Source organism: Folsomia candida, unplaced genomic scaffold, assembly GCF_002217175.1.
Source record: "Folsomia candida strain VU population unplaced genomic scaffold, ASM221717v1 Fcan01_Sc002, whole genome shotgun sequence".
In the NCBI taxonomy this organism is placed as follows: Eukaryota; Metazoa; Arthropoda; class Collembola; order Entomobryomorpha; family Isotomidae; genus Folsomia; species Folsomia candida.
The window spans coordinates 259,365-269,862 of record NW_019091194.1 but is presented as its reverse complement, the minus strand read 5'-3'; positions in this window follow the sequence as shown (position 1 = coordinate 269,862).

Here is a 10,498-nt window from a genome sequence, read left to right as displayed (position 1 = left end):
GTTATGTAGGTGGCAGTGAAAGTGATAAGATAAGACAACCCCTACTAACATATGCGTACATCCACAGAGCATCTGCGGATATTCTCGTACAAGTCATGAATAAAACCATAAAGTAGGCTGTGCAGAAGAAAAGTAATAAATCAATAATTACAAATGCCATGTGCACCCATCGTAAAGTTGTGCCATTTATTTTATATCTTTCTCCATGTCGTAATAGCATAACTAATGTAAGCAAACTTCATCCAGCTACGGGCGTCCTTGTGGTTCGAGAAGAAATGCTCGATATGCAGGAGCAACAGTGGCCGCGGAAGCGTGCGTGGGGACAGAGGGACAATGTTCCCACCCACGGTTATTCGATGCTTGCATCATATCTGCCCATGTTATATAAAGTCCTCCCTCCCCTATCCTACAATGTTAATGTCACCAAATGTCCCCACACAGTTTCCGCGGCCACTGCCACACCTAACACCAAGTTCTTGACGACTTTATGGTTGAAAATAAGGAACCAAGGTATTTCGCGGAATATAATTCCCACCCTACAATGTTAATGTCCCCAGATGTCCCCACAACTTCCGCGGCCACTAGGTATGCACCATACCAAACTCAACACTACCTTCTTTACACTTTTCTCCTGAAAACAAGGAAGGTATTCGCTTCATATAATTCATCGGATCACCCCCAGCGGAGATTTCCTAATTGAAGGAGATAATGGATCTCCATCCGGACCGGGACCACGACGACGATGAAACTGGAGAAAGTTGGTTAGATTGCATTGCATACCCACCTTTCCCTTCCTTCATATGAATGTATTACCCTTTCAAATTATCTCCCAACGGCAATCTACCGTTTCCCAGAAGACAAAAAGACAAACACGTATCGGGAAGAAATATTTCCATAAAATCATTACGACCGATGAGAGAAACTAGGTATGCCCAGCTATGTGTATGTAGGTTGACCATGTGCCTGTCTGTGCGGATGTTTGCCCGATGCTGCACTGCAGCTAAAGACAAAATGGACACATTTCTGTGTGTAGATTGGCGTGGCTGGCTGGTTGGTTGTTCAAACAGTGTCCCATCTCATTTGGGGATGGTTCGAAGACTACAATAAAACAAGTTTAATTTGATATCGGTTTTAGATAGGGAAGAACACACCTCGTAATTTACAAAGTTCACTTGGCGGCAGAGGTGGCTGGCAGATAAAATTAATGCGCTTCTGATTCCAAAGTACGTGCGTAGTACAAACAGTGGCCGCGGTAGGGGTGGGGATATCGGGGACATTAATATTGTAGGATGGGGGAGGGAGGGGATTATATAAGATGGGGAGATGATTGTTGGAGGGACATTGTTCACACCGTTCCGCGGCCACTGAGTTCAACCTCCATAAAAACGAGATGGTGAAAGTGATAAGCTTTCTCTCTGATTGCGAATGTTCATTTAAACGATAGCCCAAAACACCCGCTGATTCCCACGAGTAAAACTACTCATTCCATTAACAGATTTGCGATATATTCGCACCGACCAATTTACAAATTAGTGCATCATTTTTATTATGCAGATGTGTTCAGAGATCAGACAATCCTATATCGTATCCATCCATTGGCAAATCATTGCCATCTTTTTCACGTTCACAATTTGCACGGTATCAGGTTCAACGGGGCATGAACGTGAGGCAATTTATGTTCATTAGCATATGGACGGAACTTTCATACCAATTCGGATCTTGTCTCTCTAGTACTTTGCACAGTTTGCCACTTGCCACGTACGTACAGTGGCCGCGGAAGCTGTGGGGACTCGTGGGGACACTTACACTCTAGAGGGAGAGGTTTATACACTCTTAGGATTAGAAAACTGGTAGGAAATTATTACTGCCCGGAGTACATTTATGACTCTACCGGCACTATGGTAATAGGACATTACCGTTTAGTAATGTCGTGGTAATGAAAAATTTACCACTCAGAAACAAATTATGTACTACCAATCGGGTAGGAAATTATTACCAAATCATTACCAGTAATATATGTGACTTTACCGGATTTTTAACAGTGTATAAGATGGTCAGATGATGCGGACGTCGAATAACCGTGGGGACATTGTCCTTCTGCGTCCTCACGCTTCCGCGGCCACTGGATGTAAACATGACTGTGATTGTCCCTTTGTTCCCACCCCTTCCGCGGTCACTTACTGCTTACCACGTATGTATTTAACATTATGACACCAAATCCACCCGTTTCCTCCTCAATTTCTATACCCGACCCATCCGCGTGCCGGGTTCTTCATTCACGCGGAAAATGAGTTTGTTCTTCGCGAATCTGCGATAGTCGAGCAAATTGCGTTTGTTTGGAAAACGTAGTTTGATTACATCCCGTCCGTCCTTCCGTGTCGGTCCCAGCACTTATCGAGCTGCTCTAGTATGCAAAATCAGGACGAAAAGTGACAGAATTTAGGACAGACAGGGATATAAAGTTGTGTCACAATATTGGCCATCACATGTCACATGCATTATTCCTGGATTTGGTCGGGTTTTGCTTGACGTCCAACCAACCAACGTCAAGACAGCCGGGCATCAATTTCCCTTGGAACTGGAGAAAGTGAAACTTTCTCCAGTTGTAAGTGTGATGCAGTGTCAGTCAGTCACCTACATATCGGATCGGAAAGTGGAAAATATGTTCAAAATGTTCAAAGTTGAGAATACTGGGTTGAAAGTGGTCTCACTTGGTTGTAGTCGCCCACTTACAATTTAGGAGAAGAGAATAAGCAGCAAGAGAGGAAACAGCTCGAGGGAAGCATCATCACTTTCACTCTTGAAGCAAACTTTCCTCCTCTCGAGAGAGGTATGAATGAATGAAAGGACTGAGAAGAAGAAGACCACCTAAACTAAACAGGGTTTCGTAGTTGATGTGCAAGCCGGTTTTGGACAGTCGAAAAGTGTCCAAAATGGGTAAAATCGAGCAAAATTGAGCAAAAATTTTACAATTTAGAGCAGAATTAACTAGTGTTGCGCTTTTGCCGCCCAAAATCTTACTGTTCAAAACGTCAAAAATTGGGATATGGAGCAAAATGTACATGTTAGGGCACAACTAATCAGTATTTTGCTTTCATTGTCCGAAATCTTCAAAATTGAAAAATAGGGCAAAATCTTTCAAATTTTATGTTAACGAGGTTTTTGTAAATCTATGCAAAGATATATCTAATCTCCAGTTAATTTTGAGCATTTTGTTTGGTGTGTAATGTCACGAAATCTGGAAAAACTTTTGTCTTTCTTATGAGAAATTAAGAAAGTTTCTAAACCATGCCTTATGACTCGCTAAAGAGTACAAAATTAATGGAGATAACATATTTGCATGTACGTTAAAGGATTAGAGAAAGATCAGTAATTAAGAACTTGTAATATTTTACATTTTCGATATTTTTTAACATTTTCCAAAATTCGGTGTCAAAAACTGTTTAAAACTGGTTTTTGGATAGTGGTTAAAACCACCGCGAAACCCTACCCCCAACAGGAAACGTCTACCTAAAAACTAGCACAGAATGGAATCCCTGCCAACTTTCACTGCTGCCTTGGTTCCCTGGTTTAGATCAGAATCTGACCCAGACCCAACTTTTCTCCATTATCGCATTGATATTTCGAACCAGAGATTACACATATTTCACTCTCGCTCCATTGCCTCAGCTGCAGTGAAAAATGCGTCAATTGGACCATGTTGACTTGACTGGCGGACTCCTCTGCCTCGTTTTCGTAGTTAGTCCTGACTGCTGGGTATTCCTACGAGTAGTCTGTTCTTCTTCTACGTAACTTGGGACCAGATAACAGTGGCCGCGGAAGCCGTGGGGACATGTGGGGACAATCCTCTTAAGGACGAAGTACCAATACACATGTGTGTATAGTATTTTATTTTCTGTTCAGGACGAAATACACGAATATGTGTACTGACATCAGAATTTCTTAAAAATATGAGTATTTCATTGGTATTTTGAGGAAAACTCGATCGTAAAAAGAGAATTTTTTGAACATTTTTCTTCGCAAATTTTGGAATTTTCCCTATACCGACCAATGGTAAAAAGTGGATTTTTCGTGTTTTTCGTCATAAATAACTCAAAACGTGGAATCTGGTTGAAATAAATATTCCGCCTTTTATAGGAAATCATAAAAATTTTAATTGATTGGGATCAGGTGGAATTATGAAATCGACGTCGTACCCGAGAGAAATTTTATTAAAAAATCAGTAGTATGAAAGAGGTTAACATTACAGGATAGGGGATGAGGGGGAAATCGGACAACCCTGGGGACATTGTCCCTCTGTCCCCCTACACTTCCGCGGCCATTGCCCGATAATAACAGAGAGAGGGAAGTGTGGAAAAGAAAAAAACGGTCGTTTGGGAATTTTAATAGGACAAAGAAGTCGACCCTGCCAGGCAGACACACGACGGGATATTCCATGCTGCCTAGTGTCCTCCTTCCGCTGCAAAAACGCTCCTCCTTAACTTTCTCTTGCTCTTCCTTTATTTGCGTGCTAGTTTGGTCGGTTGATTTCTTATTATTAGACCGACTCAATTGGGTTATTTGGCACTTGAACTGTTCGAATTGAAGATAATACTTGGTTAGGAGTTTTGGTGTGCTGTTCTCGAACTCGATTATCCTTCCGCTGCTGTAACTCCTACACAAGACCACTTACAATGGAGGTGTCCCAGCGGATGCTCTCCGATTTTAGGTAAACTAGTTCCAATCGATTACAAATTTAATTAGGATGAAATTTGCGAAAAAAATTATCTCCCAATGAGCACGTTTGGCAGAGATATTTGCATCCAAAGAGGAGAAAACGCGTAGAAATTTGGAAAGTGTAAAAATTTTCGAATTTTGGTTGGGCTTTCTCCTCTTCCGATGCAAATATCTTTGCCAAACGTGCTATTAGGAAGATCGTGTCATTTTCAAATTTCTGAGTAATTAAATTTGCGATAAATTGACACAAATATTTGTATCCAAAAAGGCCAAAACCCATCCTAAAGTTGACAAATTTTACACTTTTCAAATTTACTGTGCTCGTTCTCCTCTTGGGATGCAAATATCTCTGCCAAAAATGCCCATTGGGAGATCGCGTTTTTTGAAAATTTCATTCCATAATTAAATTTGTGCTTGATTGACACTAGTTTTGCCCAAAATCTGAGAGCATCCGCTGGGAGGCCCCCTTAAGCTAGTTAGCTCGTTGGTGAAGTTAGCCTCGTGGTTGTCTTTCTATGTTTGTCTGCATGTTCTCTTTCGGTTTCCGGATTTGGCTCCAGAAAAGACACACAGCCAGCCGTTGCCGTTGCCGTTTTGCAGAAGGTAATAATTCAGCGAGGAAAATCTCTTATTCTATTCCAGTCTCATGGCCAACAGAAAAGGCATCAAAGACCAAGGAACTAATATCCCGAGCAGCTTAGCTCGCCTTAAAGTCTACGAATCAGACCTTTCCCCCATGGCAAGAGGGAATCTTTCCCCATCCATCCGTCCGGTTTTATGTAGGCTGGCTCGTTATGCAATGGTGAAATGAACATGGCATAACTCGTTTCCTGGCTAAGTGGACTGTACTCCGGCTTAGTTTGAGCTTTGGCGAATGGAGATAAAAGAAATAGAGAGCCATTCCTGACTGGTTGAGACAGCAGCAGCAGCAGAAATCCATTTCCTATTATTTGTGGCCTATCTATAGCTCAACGACGAATTCTGTTGCATTATCCTCTACAGGACACAGTGGCCGCGGAAGGGTGTGGACAGAGGGACAATGTCCTCATGGATGTCCGCATCATCTGCCCATATTATATAAACCCCTCCTTCTCCTATCCTACAATGGTAAAGTTTTTGCACTTGGGGGAGTTGCCTTGGAGATGAATTCGATGCGACTACAGAGTGTGTCAGTTCATTCGATTTTAAAAAAATAAAAATTCCGGACTTGATGAATTCACAAAATTTTCGCTCGATTTTTAATTTGCAACTCTTGACATCGTAAAAAATCGAGCGAAAATTTTGCAAATTCGGAGTTTTTTATTTTTTTTAAAGTTTTCGTTTAAACTGACACAAATTCGAATAAACTGACACAAAACCTGTAGTAACATCGAATTCATCTTCAAAGCAACCCGTGATGCTATAATGGAAATGTCCCCAGCTGTCCCCACCGTTTCCGCGGCCACCGCCCGTACACTCATACTTCATACACCAACGAGTCGTCGGCAAACATGAACCCACTCGAGCGAGAAACCCACGTTGATTCTGCTACTGGGAGCACTACTAACTTACATTCGTGAGTTAGTACTGGAATTTGTGGACCACCAAACCCACGACATGTTTGACATTGTACATGACATAACTATGGATTACCAAAGATTTGGATACAAAACCTTTCACCCGATTCTTCTCGTGTTGCTGTTTTGGTCTATTTTTCTCTTTCCTTCTGTCGTACTTTCTCTTATGAAGATGGATCCATCCTAAAGAACTGGAGATAGGAAATTGCCAAAATAGTTCAAAGTCGGATATACAGTCAGTGAGGAATCTGCTTTCTCTCGAAAATCACATGGATCCATTCTAAAGAACTGAAGAGTTCAAGAACAGGAAATACGGAGAAATCGAAAAAAAACTCCTGAATTGTACAGTCAGTCCTGGAGATTTCGCTTTCTCTCGAGAATCTCACAAGAATCTGGTACTTTTACAAGAAAATTCCTTAACTGACAATGGAACTTGTTTCCAGGTTACGCCGGGATTGTGTAGCAAGTTAGAGGAGAAAAAATCAAGTAAAAAATTAGGAGTCATGTGGCACTTATGAATGGTCCCTTTGGATATAAAGATTGGGGGAAAAGTTCAATTTTTGAGCAAACTTTCTCTCGCTATATCCTCTCACACTACACCTGGTCAAAAATGTATTCTTTATTCAAAAGTCAATCATCCGGATTTCTAATTGAACATTTTCAAATTCATTTCATTTCACTTCATCCGGCTTCATTTCTACTTCGCCCCACGTGATAAGCATAGACTGAAAAGTGTAAGGAGTGCAAAATCCTTTCATTCACAGTCATTCATCTGAAATAACAGAATCCTTCAGTCATTTTCACTCAAATGGCAAGAAATCCATTTTCATTCAGTATCATAATCAATCACATGAATGAAAGTGAACAGGTATGTTTCCTCCACGGGGCAAAAACAAAGCGGGGCACTTTCCCCCCCAATAATATTTCTCATCAATAAACAAGCCCCTGAAAAGGGAAATCTTAGTGAGGCTTGATGCAACTATCAATATTAAATACATTTTTCGGAACAGAATTTGCAACACCGCTCTAAATATTATTTTATAAAACTGAAGATAGTGTTGAGAGCGGCGATGCAAATGCTCTTCCGAAAAATGTATTTAATATTGATAGTTGCATCAAGCCTCACTAAGATTTCCCTTTTAGGGGCTTGTTTATTTAATACTTGTAATTGAGTTATCTTACAAGGAAACATACCGAGGTGTCCAACGAGTTAAGGGTCGACACCTATACCAAAATGACCACAATACATGACTTATTCAACAAACTGAAGGAATTTCCGTGTAAAATTCACTTTTCGTCAAGTTATGACGATATTTGTGACGAGCACATGACTGTCGGGTTGCCAGCGGGAGAGGTCGGCCGCTGAACGATCAGGTCGACCACAGAGAAGCGTCGTCGTCTTCACGTCGTCTTCACGTCGTCTTCAGAGATTTCAAATTCTTTCAAATTTTGAAAACCACTTGAAATTTTGAAATCCACTTGAAATTTTGAAAAGAATTGAAATTTCTTCAAAATTTCAAAATTTTCTCAAAATTTCAAGATTTTCTCAAAATTTCAAAGTTTTCTCAAAATTTCAAAATTTTCTCAAAATTTCAAAATTTTCTCAAAATTTCAAAATTTTCTCAAAATTTCAAAATTTTCTCAAAATTTCAAAATTTTCTCAAAATTTCAAAATTTTCTCAAAATTTCAAAATTTTCTCAAAATTTCAAAATTTTCTCAAAATTTCAAAATTTTGTCAAAATTTCAAAATTTTCTCAAAATTTCAAAATTTTCTCAAATTTTCAAAATTTTAAGATGTTTTCAAAATTTGAAAGAATTTGAAATCTCTGAAGACGACGACGCTTCTCTGTTTCGACCTGATCGTTCAGCGGCCGACCTCTCCCGCTGGCAACCCGACAGTCATGCGCTCGTCACAAATATCGTCACAACTTGACGAAAAGTGAATTTTACACGGAAATTCCTTCAGTTTGTTTAATAAGTCATGTGTTGTGGTCATTTTGGTATAGGTGTCGACCCTTAACTCGTTGGACACCTAGGTATGTTCCCTTGTTAGATGTTGTTGCCAATGGCATTTAAGTTTTTACAACTACATAATTTTTATCCATTTTTGAGTTTTCAAACTTGAGTATCTATGTCATTTATTAACCGATTTTGATCATATTTATATCAAAATATGCAAAATAAGCAGCTCTAAAATATTTGCAACTAATATCTGACATATTATGCTCCGGAAATTAACTAAAAATCATAATGTGTTTCCAAGAGCACAATGTTGCTTATAACTCGCGTAAAAATCCAAAATTTGCTAAACCGGTTCGCAGGTCGTTTCTAAACACTGCAACAATGATCTGTGCAAAATTTCATCAAAATCGGTTGAGAAATGACTGAGATATCGCAGGTGGTCACTTTTTTGGGGTGGGGTAAATGCATACTTAGCAATTTTTTTTCGTTGTTAAGTATTTGCCTCACTAAGAAAAAAGTCCTTCAAAGGAAAGATAAGTGTCATATGATTCCTAATTTTCGGCTCGATTTTTTAATATAACTCGCCTCCTAATCCCGGTGTATCTTGATAAAAAGTTCCATTTTGCGAGAGTCAAGAAGTTAACCGTGTCGGTGACGGGATTCTGTGCCATTCTTCTCGTTCTTGAAGGTGAAACTTATTACGGCTTCTTTTTCAATACAAGACAAACAAGGCAATAAGCGGGTTGGTGAAAGCAATGGAAGTGCTACAAATACTGGTTGGTGAAAGCGTAGTCGTAGCAGTGTCGTTATGCAAACGGAATAGGAGAGCAATAAAGCGAGGAAACAAGACTGCTGGTTATTCGTCTCCTCTCCTCACCACTACGACAACATTGCACTTTCTCATTGAACCGAAGTTCCGAATTGATTTTGGATCCACTCCAAGGGCCGAGGAGAGAAGACAACGCTACTTTCACTTTTACTTTCTCTCCGTCGACACTCCACATACGAACATACACACTCCTTGAGCAAATGTAGTGTTCCTTGTTCCGTACATACTTTCTTTTCTAAGGGTGCGGGCAGTGTTTCGGGTGAAAGTCACCAACCAATTGCAAGAAATAAGGGGGAGAAAATGGTTTCTTGAAGGTGAATATTTTCAGCTGGGAGAAATGCGAGGCCCAAGAAACTACGTCCCGCCGTGATATTTTATAAGGCGCGTGGATAGATGGCGCATATTTCTTGCACTTTCTCCCAGTTTCTTGCACCTCGCATTTCTTGGATTATTTGTTTTGTATTGCAAGAAATGTACCAAACCCGCAAGAAACGGAACCCTGGCTGCTTTTAAGGCGGCTTCGACTACATCGTGTCGCGACTTATTCATTCACCACTTGCACATACATGCTTTCAATTACCACATTGAATATTTTGGAGGGTTTTACTTCTTTCCATGGGTAGCGCCAACAAGAAGGCACTTTAGCTTTAGTTTCGATCCTTATTTATATCGTACAACCAGCTACTAGTTGCGACTCTATTTATACACATTTTTTTTTTACTTGGATGGCCTACAAGGAATGACGTGGATTGAATAAGATTTTCGGGAGTCGCTTTGAACTTGGGAAATGTGTTGGTGGGCAATGATGATGAAAGAAAAAAATATGATAGGATTTGCTCATTTTGTTTCAAAGCTGATTTCACGTAATCTTGAAAGAAAGGATCAAAGCGACATTTTTTTGGGATAATGATTACACATTCAATTTTTTGCAGTGATCCGAATTTCAAGGTTTTTACGTAACTAATTGTCATGGAGGGAAAGCATGTCAAACTAGTGGTTGATAGTAGGGCACATTTTTTAGGGATTATTATTAGAAATTCAGTTATTCAATAATCAGATTTTTAAGATTTTTATGTAACGAACTAACATATTGCAGATTTCCTATCGTCATTATTTTTTGCATTGAGTGAAAGTTTGTCAAACTAGTAGTTCATAGTCCGGCCCGTTTTTTTGGGATTATTATCACAAATTTAATTATTCAATTATGAGAATTTTAAGATTTTTTTACATAACGAGTTGTAAATTTTATTATCCTCATTGATTCGTGCATTGAGTGAAAGCATGACAAACTACACTACTTTAGATAATGATCACAAATTCTATTTTTTAACGATCATAATTTCAAGGTTTTTATATAACAAACTAATTGCCTATTTTCCTCTCTTTATTCTTTCATGCATTGAGTGATGTCATGTCAACCTTGATTATCCGGTC